The 14143-nt window shown below is 38.2% G+C and overlaps 1 long non-coding RNA gene across 1 annotated transcript in view; it reads left to right on the forward strand.

Moving 5' to 3' along the window:
- LOC309644610 overlaps nt 1-14143 on the forward strand; it is a 773586-nt gene that overhangs the window by 525550 nt on the left and 233893 nt on the right. The window lies entirely within an intron of this gene.

Raw genomic sequence — 14143 nt, forward strand, 5'->3', positions numbered from 1 at the left:
ACATTTGAATATACATCTTAGCAGCTATGAAACAAAATGGGAAGTAAGCATAAAGCAAGTCTGCTACATACCAAAATATTATGGTTGTTTCAAAGGAAAGCACTTGAAGATTGTTTGAGTTGCAAGCTGAACTAGCCACTCATTTCATGAAACAATATTTTTACTTGAAAGAATGATTGACAGACAAACTATGGTTATTCAGGCTTTGGTATTATAGACTCCTGCATTTAAGGAGTGTCTTATAAGCAATACATGTTTGAATATCTGTTTTCCTATTCACACTGTCAAATTTGTTTGGAGTATTTAATCCATTTACATTTTGTGTAATTATAGTATTAATATATTTAGCTTTAAATCTAATATGTCACTATTTGTTTGCTATCTATCCAATCTGTTCTCTTTTCCCTTACTTTTTTTTTAATCAATCATTTTCATTATACTAATTTCCTCTCTATTAACATATTAGTTATAAATTTTTACTTGAAGTTATAGCAAGCATATTTATCCTTAACAAAATTTAGGATAAATTTGTATTTCCCCTTCATCATGTATAATGCTAGGACTTGGAACATTTTAACTTTAATTTTACCCCTCCAAACTTATATGCTAATGTTTTTGTATCATATGTATGTCTGTGTTTAAGCTCACATATTATTATTACTTATTTATGCAGTTAATATGCATTTAGATTTATCCACACATTTATACTTTCTTTTGTGCTTTATTCCGTCCTGCTTCTCCAAGTTCCAGCTGAGACCATTTTCCATCTGCCTTGAGAATACCATTTAGATTTCCTTCAGGGCCAGTCTGATGATTAATCCTATTCGTTTTGGTTATACTTAAAATGTGTTTATTTCACTTTTATTATTGAAAGATATTTTCACTTTGTATAGAATTTTATGTTGGCATTTATTTTCTATCAGCTTTTTGAAGATATTCAATTTTCTACCAGTTTTCATTATTTTGGTTGAAAAAATTAGCTGGTCAGTCCTATTGTTGCTCCTTTGAAGGTAATTGTTTTTTTCTCTAATGACTGTTATGACTGTCCCTTTATCTTTTTTTTATAAGCTTAATTATGATGTGTTTAGATGTGACTTTTTTATGTATCCTTCTTTGGGCTCATAGTGCTTCTTGCATCTGTAGCTTGATATATGGCATGAGTTTAGAGCAGTATCAGCCAATATCTAGGCAAATATTGCTTCTGTCTGTTTCTCCTGTTCCTCTACTTATTGGACTCTAATTACACATATAGTCACTGTATTGCCTGTATTTTCTCACATGCAGGTCATTGAATCATGTATGTATTTCCTCATATGGATCTTACTTTATCCATATGTATTTTCCATTTCTTTGGGTTTTTGTTCTTAATTCTAGAAATTTTCTTCTACTAATCTTTCTTCCAGTTCCTTAATTCTTTCTTTAGTTATGTCTCATCTTTGTTAAACCCATCCTTTGATTTTTTAATTTCAATTAATATATTTTAGTGATATCATTTACATTTGTTTTTTTAAGTGTCTAATTCTCTTCCAAAAGTCTAAAGTTATCTTGAGATATTAATAAAGTGAACATAAAATCTAAATCCAATGTCTCAAAGATATATATGTCTTATATATATGATATATATATATATGAAGCTCTGGATAATGTTATATCTATCAGCTAGGGCAGTGCTAGGAGCACTCTCAAGCCCAGACTCACTTTACTCAATATGTGATTGAAATGCTGCAAAGATTGATTACAACCTCTATGAAGGTTGATATATTCATTACATATTCTTAGTCCAAGGCTATAATCCCTTGGGGTACCAATCCAAAACCTGTGAGATTTACCAGTGTCCTTCCACCCTTGAAGGAGGGAACATTGAACTCCAATGTTTCCCTTAGTCCTCTCAGCCTGCCAAAAGTTCTGTTCAACTTTTCAGCCTCACAGCTGACTCTTCCAGAAGTGTAAGATGCATTAGCATTAAAGCATGCCCAAATGCCATGATTACTTCTCTAGGTTTCCTTATTCTCCTGGATTTTGTTTCCATAATTCAGAATGACCTCAGCAGGTCTCTGGTGTTTTCAAAAAATTGATAGCCCTCCTTTACTACAAGCAAAACTTTCTCTGGTAACTTTGAAGGTTTTCTGATTTTCCTTGATATTCTGTAGTTTCTCTACAATGTATTTAAATATAAATTTGTTTTTATTTATCCTACTTCATTGTCATTGCTCCTTTTTCAATCTGCATCCAGTGTCTCCTTTCAATTCCTGAACTCTCTACTACCATCTTTTTGAATATTATCTGTTCCCACTATCTCTAGTCTCTCTTCTTGGAATTTCTATTAGACATTTGTCAGAACTTCTCCTTCTGTTCCCTATACATTTTAACTTTTCCCCCAAATGTTCTACTTATTTTTCTTGATCTCAGACATTTTAAGTGGTTTCCTCAAAATTATTTTTCAGTCTATTAATCTCTCCTCTAGTAAATATAGTCTACTGTTTAACTTTGTGCATTGTGTTTTATTTTTATGACATTTTTCATTTTTGAAAATTTCTAGTTTTCATTTTCAAATGTGCCAGTTCTTCTTCATAATTTCCTATTATAAATCTTTGAATTATTTTCTTTCCCTTATACCTGAACATCTTAAACATGCTCATTTAAAAGGTTTTTCTTCAGGTTGAAAAAGAACTAAATATTTATCAGACCTGTTTTACAAATACTTCCTATACTTTTCCACAGTTGGAGGTGTATCCCTAAAACCATTGCATGGTTGTTTCTGCTGAGACGATTTTGAGTTCACTACTTCTGGATCAGTTATATATTAGATTCTTGTCTATGAATTTTCTCACTGAATAGGTAATACAAGAGATTTATCTTACTCCAAAACATGATGTTTAAGTAAGGGCTCTTATTTGTTATGGCTGAGTCTGTTTCCATTATATTTAGAAGAACATCCTAATTCTGTGCTGTATCTTTGGACAAGGGCCAAAGCTTTATGTGGAGCTGTTTTTTCTTACAAGGAGTACATTTTCATATTCCACCAGGTACAAAGTTTGCTATCCAATCTCCTGTTCTTACTTGGGTGGTTGAACCTTACATCTTTCACCTGATTGTATAACCCTCTGGGACACATGGCTTCAAATCCTACTTATTTCTTATTTCTAGAATCTCCCTTTCTGATACCTAGAGAATTTACTTCTGGATTTCAAAACTGGCAATGTATTTTTAACGATTTACTTTAAATCTATTACTTTAAATTTCTATGTGTTTGGAATTTGAGGTAGGCTCAGGAGAGCACTTATAGAATTTGTTCAGTCTACCCTCTTGAGAGGGAGTCAGATTATTTTTTAAACCTTTAAATGCAATCACATCTGTCAAGAAGGAAAATTCTGGTGCATCTGCCAGCAACATATTATAAAAATTCTAACTCCTATGTTTTCTCCTGAGAAAATAAATAAATAAATAAATAATTTAGATCAATAATCTGAACCCAGCCTCAGACTATATTTCTTTTCTTTTTTTTTAAATTGAAGTATAGTTGATTTGCAATCTTGTGTTCCAGCTGGAGGGAGAAACTTGGGTAAAGGCAAGGAACTCCATGCCAGTATGGGGTGGGTTCTGATTAGTATGGATGCAGCACGAAAGGTGCTGGCAGGGGTACAGTGCGGGCTGAGGGCAAGAGATGAAGCTGGAAAGAAGGAGGGAAAATCAGGGACTAGATCATTAATATTGGTATCAGGGTTCCCATCAATGACCACCCTTTTGGAATCTTATCAAACCCTGACTTAGAGTCTGGTATGTGCAACTGTGTACCCAGCTAATTTTGCAGGTGTGACCCCCAGCCTTTCCCAGGAATGCTCTCTGTCTTAGAAGCAATCGGTACAGTACAAGCATGATGAACTAACTCTACTTTTCTAAGTATTCTGTCTCCTTGCTCTGGGAAGTGGAATGGAGACATAAGACTTCTCAGCTCAGACTTAGAATTAACCTGCAGGGTTAGTATGAGGATGTTTCCTAAGCTGAGAAGGAGAATGCCCAGTTGAAGGCTATAAACTGGGGTATGCCAAGTAAACAAAGAAAATCACATGACAGTGCATCACTCTCTCCAACCCCTGACCATCACTTTTAGTTTTCAGAAGAAATACAGATTTCTTCCTTACAAGACTTCTTTATTTAATTTTTTAACTTTTATGACTTTATTATGATATAGTTTCAAATTTAAAGAAAAGTAGCAAGCACTTCAATATATCCTTTACCCACATTTACCATTTATTAAAAGTTTGCCAATCTACATATTACATCATTGTCCAAAACTTCATACATTCATATATATGTTCTTACCCCTCCCCAAAAATATGTATATGTAAACTTAAAAATTACATGTATATAATTTTGGACAATGATATAAACAATATATACATATATAAATTAAATATATGCATATATTACTTTCTGAATCATTTGAGAGTGAGTTACATATATCATGCCCCCCATTCCTAAACAATTCCATGTGTATTTCTTCAGAACATTCGCATATAATCACAGTACAATTACCAAAATTTTAAAAAATAAACAGAAAATTATCTTATACACATTTTATATTCAAATTTTGCCAACTGTCCCTGAAAATGTCCTTTATTGTAATTTTTCCTGGTAAAGGATCTGATCCAGAATTACACAATACATTTAATTGTCATATTTCTTTCTTTTTTTTTTTCACTCAAATATAATTGATGTACAATATTTTGTTAGTTTCAGGTATACTACACAGTGACTTGACATTTGCATATATTAGGAAATGACCTCCACTATAAGTCTAGTAACCATCTGTCCCCATACACAATTATTACAATATTATTAACCATATTCCTTATGCTTTATTACACCCCCATGCATTATTCATTTTAGAACTAAAGGTTTGTACCTCTTAATCCCCTTCACTTATTTCACCCCCACCCATAGCCCTCTCCTCTGGTAACCACCTATTTGTTCTCTGTATCTATGAGTCTGATTTCATTTTGTTTTATTTCCCCTTGATCCTTGGGGACAACCTCTATGATTGTGATATTCCCCCTGTTTGTTGATTGCCAGCCTGGGGGTGTGAGTCCTGACTATACTACATCTTCATCCCTCCTACCTGTCTTGTTGGGGGTTCCTTCTTTATATCTTAAATTGTGGAAAATCTTTTTCTGCTAGTTTTCAGGCTGTTCTCACAGATAGTTACTCTGTAATTTTGGCATGCCCATGGAGAAGTTGAGTTCAAGGTCTTCCTACTTTGCCATCTTGGACAAAAATATCCATATTTCTTTAGTTTGCTTTAAGCAGAAGGTTTTTCTCAGCCTTTTTTTGTCTTTTATGACAATATATTTGGAGCACATAGTATGACTATTTTGTAGGATGTCCCTTAATTTGGGTTTATTTGATATTTTCAGGATTGATGGTTTGATTATAGGATATACATTTTTAGTAGGTAAAACAAAGACGATGTTGTGTCCTTCTAAATGCATCATATCTGGAGGCACATGGGTAAAGTCAGTTCGTCTCATTATTGGTGTGCTTAAGACCTCTTAAAATGAAATTTGGAAAGGTATACCTCAGCATTACTAGATTAGATTTCTTAAGCCCAAAATCTACACCTGCAGTATAAAGGTCTTCATGGGACACAATATTCTAAATCACATGGAAGACCAACATTGGCTGTACATCTACCATACATTTTGCACTCTACAAACTATATTATATACATCATCTTAGTCTTTATAGTAACTCCGTGAGGCAGGTAGGATCACTCCTACTTTAGCACTTAAGGAAGTCAGAAAGGCCAAGTCACTGGATGGAAGTCACACAAATTAATAGGATTTAAATTCTGATGTATCTTAGAATTACATAATCACCTTATTAAACAGACCAGTTTAAATTCTGAGATAATCCAGTTGATGTAGGTAGTCACCCCAGTACTGTCCTATGCACGCTTTTAAACCCCCATGCTGAATGTCTCATCCTCTACTCAGTGCCCTTAGGTTGCCTCTGGCTGACTACTTCGCATCCATACCTCCTCTCTTCAGCGATACCTAGGGCTTGAAATCTGTCCAAAGATTCCTTAGACTTCAAAAGTATTTACTAGTTTTAACTCTTTCTGGAGCTTTAAAAACCGGGTCTGTGGTTTCCAAAGCACTGGACTGTTCATCCTCTTAATTAATCGTGGGACTGAGCTCCTGGAGAAGACCTGGGTGGTTGGGTCTTCCCAGGGGAAGGTTATAGCTTCCCTAGAGTAAGCTGAATGGTGTCCCCTCCACCCAAAGCTATCAGACCCTAATTTCAGAAACCTGTGAATGTTGCCTTATATGATAAAGTGTCCACAATGTGACTATATTAAGGCTCTTGAGGAGATTATTTTGGATTATCCAGGTGGATCTAAATAATGTCACAAGTGTTTTCATAAGAGAGAGGAGGAGGGAGATTAGACACACACAGAGGAGTAGGTGATGAGAAGACTAAGGCATGATACAGCCGCAAGCCAAGGAAAGCTGGAAGCCACCAGAAACTGGAAAATCAAGAGATGGCTATTTCCTGAGAGCCTTCCAAAGTTTTGTGGCCCTGCTGACACCCTCATTTTGGACTTCTAGCCTCAAAGCTGTGAGAGGATAAGTTTCTGTTGCTTTAAGCCCCCAAGGTTGTACTAATTTGTTAGAGAAGCCACAGGAAATGAATACTTTCCCTTAACATTTGTGGAGGTGAAATGCTGAGGTTAATGGCCAACAATGAATAAATATACACCTCCTCCCATAGGAATTTGCACTTTACTAGCCCCTTGTCAAAAGGAATGCCCTGACGATAAAATCTTAGGCATTTACAGAAGGCCACTGGCGGTCTGGTCATGGAGGGTTACATTTTGAGAAAATCAGCTTTCAGGCAGTGCAGAAAGTTATGTCACCAGTGTTCTAGAGTGCCTGCATTATCTGAGATGGTTATTCAAAGCTTCAGAAGATCAATACCAACCATAGATGATGGAATTTGGGATGTTAAGCCGAGAGAATAAAAGAGTTAGAGGGAACTGATTAAGTTCCTTCATTTCTATATTTATTCACCTATCCTCTAGCCCTTTATTTCCTTCTTTTATTCATTCATCGGAGGAAGCTGAACATTGGGATTGAAGAGCAACAGCTTTGTGTGACTCAGACTGGGCTTCCAATCCTGTTTCCCCACTATTCTGGCATAGCCCTGACCGAGTTAGGTAGTAGACTTTGCAAAGCCTCCATTAACCAAAAAAAAAAAAAGAAATAGCGAGGGATAATAATGCCTACCTTTTGGGGAGGTTATGAGGACTGGATGAGAAGCTATACATAAAGGATTGGAGACAGTGTTTGGGGTGTACTAAATATTCAGTAATGTATAGTAAATATTACTATGGAGTGTCTCCTCTTTTCTAGAAGTGGGCTCTTTCCATTTATTTCTTAGTTGGTTTATCAGGCATTGCAGGTGTCATCCCTCTGCAGGAGTTCACAAGAGGTAGATATGAGACATGAGAACTTTTAAATTACAGTAAAGTCATGCAGTGCAGACTACACTGTATATGCAACACACTATAGGAGCACAGCGGTAGAAAAGACCAATACATGTGAGCAAGGGATGGGGAGAGGAAAAGGAGGACTTTGAAGATGGGTCTAGAAGGCTGTGAAGAACTCGATCCTGTGGAAGAGAAAATAACTGCACGTGTCCCTAAAGATCTGTGATTATAGATTGTATGTCTACACTCATTTGCATGGATTTATGTGTTTTGGGGCAAGGCTCTCATTTTTGCTTTTCATCTGTACTTTTTTTCCTTCTTGATATTGGATGATAAGTTGAGACAATAAAGTATCTTCTCTAAATAAAGTTATTAATCTTTGCTGAACTTTCCTTTTTCTCTATAATGTGAAGAATACATGATAGGTTTTTTGTGAATATTAAATAAAATTTTACAGACACATACATAAAAATATATATGTATATATACATATAAATACATATAAACATCTAACAGTTCCTTGAGCCAATAGCTGCTCAACAAATTTTACTTATAATTCTCATCTCTTCTATTTAGCTCTTTCTCCTTTGCCTCTACACTGTAGAGGCAGTTGGATATAAAAAAAAAAAAAATTGATTGGATTTAATGGGCTGGAACTTGAGGGCAACTTGATTTCTAAATTGCTGCATCTCCCACAGATCCTAACATATACAGGGGCTCCATGAATGGTTGGAGAGGGAGGAGAGGGGGAAGGAGAAGAAGGAGGGAGAGAGAGAGAAGGAAACAAGACTGGTCCACATATTACTTTATGAACCCTGTGCTCTGAAAGGGTTATCTCCTTCTCCCCAAGGGAAAGTACAAAATAGCTTAGTGTTGTGGAATTAAATGATTTTTTTCCTCTTACGTGCACTTTTCTGACTATGGGGTTTTTTTACATACATTATCCTATTTAATCCTCACAACATGCTCAAAGTCCCAGAGATTGAAATCCCAATCTGATTCCAGAGGCTTCTCTTTCCATGGCATCATCCTGACCATAAGACATTGTATTTCTCTAACTAGAAAACAGAACTATCAGAGAAAGATCTGGTTTCTTGTCTAAGATCTGTCCATTGCTGACTGTGTGATCTTGGGGTGTTCACAAATGGTTACTTGCCGGTCCTCAATTTCCTCTTTTGTATAATGGAAATAATGCCTGTTACTGCTAACTTCTGCAAGATTGCTGTGAGGGTCTCATGGTATGAGTGTGTAACGGAAAATATCTTTTGTAAAGCTGTAAACATGTAAAAACCTATTAATGGCACATTCATACTAAGGTGTATAAAACTGATATCAGATCCTACACTGAGTAGGGACAGAAAGGGTAGAACAAGGAGAATTGAACAGAGTTAAATATTCAGACATAGACGTAAAAGGGCCTAAGAACATGCTGGGGGCATTTGAAGGTCTTATTTCAGCCACTTCATAGCTTTTCTGAACCAATGCTGTCCAGACCCAGCGTGATATCCTTTCCTTTCCTGCATCTTGTCCCTACATTTACCCAAGATTCCAGAAGTCATAGACTGTTCCTCACCCCTAAACACACACATCCATCCCCGGGGAGAAGATCCTTCCCTCTCCAAATATGTACAAAACCACCAGTCCCAAAGCCGGCTGTGGGCTGGCTGAGATCAGGGCTATTCTGGGGCAGCCAGTTTGCACGCTGATAGGGGAGGATTAATGAGGCAGTCTGCTCATCCATTGCAATTAGAAACAACACTGGAACTATTCTGGGGCTATTTCTCTGCAGGGAACTTGAAGGGCTCATCAGCCCTCCTCACTCAGAGACCTATGCGTAATTAGGGCCGTGTTAAATATAGGTGGATCAGCCCGGAGCAGCCCCATCTGTGCCGGCGCCTCTGGCGCTGAGGATACACTGTGCCCTCAGCTAGCACTCCAAGAGCAGTAAAAGAGGGATTTGGCTGCAACCTGGAGGATTTCGGTGTTGCTTCACTAAAACTAAAAATGCCCTGGCCTTTTAGCCGCACAGGGGCTGTCAGAAACAATTCAGGAGTGAAAAACCATGTCAGCCCCGGGAAAGCATACTGACATTTATGGGCCCTGAGTAGCCAAGCCACAGGTTTGCCATCAGCCTATTAAAAGGAACAGTTCAGCCTAGAACTGACGGCATGGAAGGCGTGTAGCATAAACCAATGAAACTTACATCTGAACGTGAACAGCTTGACAAACAACCAGGGTGAGCAAAGATGCCATCCGTATAATTGCAACAGTCTCTGATGCCAAACAGTTTGTGTGGACACTGGGTCGTTAAGAAGCACTTTTCTGTCCTTGTACAAAGGTACTCTTAAGTAAGGAGCTAACAGCACTCTGGATTTGAAGACACTTAGCAGGCATTAAATTATTTTCCCATGATATTGCTAAGAGGCTGAGAAAGAACAGGTATTTTTATCTCCATTTCAAAGATTTTGTTATCTCTATTTTCTAAAAATTGAAGTGTGGAGAGTAAAATCAGACCCATAAGCAGGGCCCACAACAGGTCCCAGAGGGAGCTATCTTGAACTCCTGGGGCCACTCCTCACCGTGGTATGGTAATTACCTCTTTGTGAAATGTGTCTCTTGAGACCTGCTACCCAGAGCGTGGTTCCTGAATCAGCAGCTTTGCAACTCCCAAAAGTGTGGTAGAAATGCAGGATCTCAGGCTTCATCTCTCATCTAGTGAATCAGAACCTGCTTCTTAACATGGTACCCAGGACATCCGTACCGGCATTGAAGCTTGAGCAATGCTCTCCAGGAGGCTCATTGCCTTATACCTGGGAGAGGAGTGAATAAAACCAGGCTTTCCAGATAAGTTTAGCCAGTTTGAGGAGACTGTGACAATGCCTAGCTGTTTGTTTGTTTGGATTTCCTAATGCCTGACAATCTGAACATTTTACAACTTCTCAGGCTCCCTGGATGGTACCTGGGTAAACTCAGCTCATCTGATATCCAGTCTAGAAGCCCTGGATTGTCTGCAACCTGATCTCTGGGCATTGCCCTGAGATGTGAGCATATGAGGGTCCTTTGGTGAGTTTCTGGGAAAAGTCTTGTCCATCCACCAAGCCAGATAAGGGATGAGAATTCAATAGTTCTAGATTGGGAAGGTCACTCTCCTAATTGATTTAGGATATTCAATTGTGTTTGTGGCTACTGGGTATTATAGGGACTCCTTCCCCACTTATCTACAAGCTCAGTGACTGACTGCCCTACTCAACATGGAGAGGTTCTTGGTGTGTATCTGCACCTACACACCTGTCTCCACTGGACCCACTTGTCCTTCATGCCAGGTCACCTGACTTGGCACAGCTTCTGTGTGATAGCAGGCAGAACTCTATCCTAGGTACATCCACTGGAGTCAATTTTTGGTGGACGCTGACCTCAGCAGAGGTCAACTGCCTCAGATAAGAAAAGAAATTGCTGACTTTCCAGGTACTCTGGGGGGCTTTCTGGCCATGAAGGTCACTCTCTGAACTTGAAGGCACTAAGATCCAGGAAGCAGGACCTCAGGCCACTGCAGCTCAGCTGGTGAGTCTGGTCCAGTCTCTCCACATCTGCTAAACCATATGGGCTATCTTTTTTGAGTTCTTTAGATTTTTCTCCACTCATGGGCTTCAAGCAATCAAAACACACCCACATGACACCCTCCTTTAGCTGCAAAGTACCAAGGGGTGGCAGACCCAGGACCACCCTGGAACGCTATTCAATAGGCAATTTTGCAATCATTTAGTCCCATCTGAAGTTGCTGGTGTGGGTAACAAAGAGGTACTCACATAGAGACATCTCTGAGATCTCTAGGGCTACCCAAGTTACCAAGAAGGATGGTTATAATAAGGTAGGAGGCTACATTTCTCCAAACATTAATGATGGACATGCCTGCCATCTTTTCACCTCACATGATTACTCAAGTCCTGCGGTAGTCAGGAGCTTCTAACAGCCCCACATCGAGTATTACATCGTGGATTACACCACCAGCTATCACATGACACACGGAAGGGAGTAGCAGAAGTGTCAACATTGGTTCTACCTCCTTAATTCCTGAGTAACTGTCTTCTTGCCCAAGGAAGCAGCATATGTGCCAATTGCCAGCCTGCCTTCTTTATAGATCTGTTTCTTTAACAGAGTTAAGAGCCCAGGCCAGACTTCGTTTTAGGTACGGCTAGTATAGCAGTAGATAGGCAGATGTATCCATCGTTCCTGTCTCATGGAGCCTACAGCTTGGTAACGGAGGCAGGTCTTAAATAAATAATCAGAGAAATAACTGCATAATAAAAATTATGATAAAGAAAATGTAGAGGATACTACATAACCACACAGTGGTGGACTTAAAAAGTAATAGTCCTGATATGTGGCATTTGCCAATTTCCAGGGGGTAAACACTTGCACTGTGATTTTAAGCTACTAGCCAAGCTTACAAAATTCCAGAATGTTTAACAAACAGATCCCATCAGCCAGTGTGAGCCAACACCAGCACATAGAACACAATAGAGGGACTGAACCAAATTATGGGGGTCAGAGCTTTCCTTATTAAATGAAATTTAAGATGAGACCTACAAGATCAGCAGTAGTCAGCCAGTGAAAGAATGGGGCAAAATACTTTACAGACAGAAGGAATAGCTTGTGCAAAGGCCCTGAGGTGAGAAGGAACATGGCATTTGAAGTAACAAGAGAAGATACATGTGGTGGAGATAAGTGTGTCCCCAAACCAGATGAGACAGGTACGATTATTATTATCCCCATTTTAAGCATAAGGAGACAGAGCTGCAGATGGGATAAGTAACCAGTCACTTGTTCAAGGTCATATAACTGCAAAGCAGTAGGGTACGAGCTGAATCTAGGCAATTTTTCTCTAGAGTCCGCCATGGTATTACTACTTTCTGCTGCTTTTCAGCTGAGGCTGGAGGTGTGGGCAAGGTACAAAGTATGCAGAAGCTAGTGAAATCTGGGGGTTACTTCTAAGAGCAATATAAAATACTTGTCCTCAAGTCATCTCTCTAGGCTGACAATTCTTAACTCACTGTGTTAAAAGACCACTTACAGTCTTTGTAGTGGGCCAAAGCTGAAAGACAAGAAACCTTGTAGGCTGTCATTTCCTCTCCTGCTTACCTCTTGCCTGCTCTCTGTCTTAGATAATTTTTTGAATCTAATTTTTTCTATATGCCAAGAAACTTTCTAGCTTCTCTTGCTATTCCAGGAACAAAATATTTTATCTTTTACTGGTGTCCTGGAGCCATGTCCTTTAAAATACCTCAACCAAGAATGTTGGGCTAAGAGTAGGGAGATGTTGGATTTTGCTTTTCCATTATATAAAAATGTGTTAGCACCTATATTTAATGCTCTCCTCAAAGACACATACCCTTGGACTTCCTTTGTCAAAAATAAACCTTAAAAATGTCCATGTGCATGTCAATAATTCTATTTCAGTAAGTCTAGTTTGTATGAATTGAATTATACTTCAGAGTAAAATTCCAATATAATTATATTTTGTTCTACCTTCTTCAGTAAATGCTTTTGAATTCAAAAAAGTTATTCATAAAAGTGTTGTGACACCTTTGGAAAGAAAGTGCCATTTAAATTCAGAGCAGTACAATTATAGTAATTATTATTTTGCTGCTATTCTATCATTGATCCTGACATTGTCCTTCCTACCACTTTCAACCAGCATTTTTCTCCCTACCGTCCCAAACAAGACAGCTTTAAGTTAGCTAAAGAGAGAAAAGTAGATCTTGGGGGTACTCTCTGCCATGACAGCCTTATGAGGTAGAGAATAGCTTTTTGATACCATCTCATTTAAACACAATGGCTCACACCAGATCATAAAAGCTAATTTTTTTTAATATTCTGGAATTTTGTGAGATGACAGCTGTTTTAGATGGGAAATACCAATGGGATAAAAATGTTCTGATCAGTCAACAATAAAATACTGAGTTCTTACTAAAAGGAAAACATAAAATTATATGTTTGCTATAGGGCAAACCAAATGCCTCTTTGCCCTGGAGAAACATAGTCTGAACAGACTAGATGGGAGGCTTTGGGCTCCCCTAAGTGTATATCTTGATAAGCAGTTCCTATATATTGGGCTACTCAAGATATAAATGAAGCAATGTTTATTTAATGAAAAAATAAAAAGATTCCTGGTAAGGCAGAGTTCTTCCTAGCTTGGGAAGAACACTTTCATGAGATTCCAGCCACTCATGTCCAGATTAGAAAAAAGGAAATGTCTCTGATGACCATTTTGGAACTGACAGATATAAGGGTCAAGAGCTAAAAGGAAAAACACTTGTGTTCTATTCTTTTGGCCTTTACCTCTACCTCTCTAGATTTTTCTCTTGATTTGGTAGAACATAAGCCATGCAAAATATTGCTCAGCAGATCCCCCATGATTTAGTGGATCTGAAAATATTGAAATCATTCTCTCACAAAAACAGAAGATGCTGGAGAGGGTGTGGAGAAAAGGGAACCCTCTTGCACTGTTGGTAGGAATGTAAATTGATACAGCCACTATGGAGAACAGTATGGAGGTTCCTTAAAAAACTAAAAATAGAACTACCATATGACCCAGCAATCCCACTACTGGGCATATACCCTGAGAAGACCATAATTCAAAAAGAGTCATGTACC

Source organism: Balaenoptera physalus (assembly GCF_965194825.1).
Source record: "Balaenoptera physalus genome assembly, chromosome: 1".
Taxonomy (NCBI): Eukaryota; Metazoa; Chordata; class Mammalia; order Artiodactyla; family Balaenopteridae; genus Balaenoptera; species Balaenoptera physalus.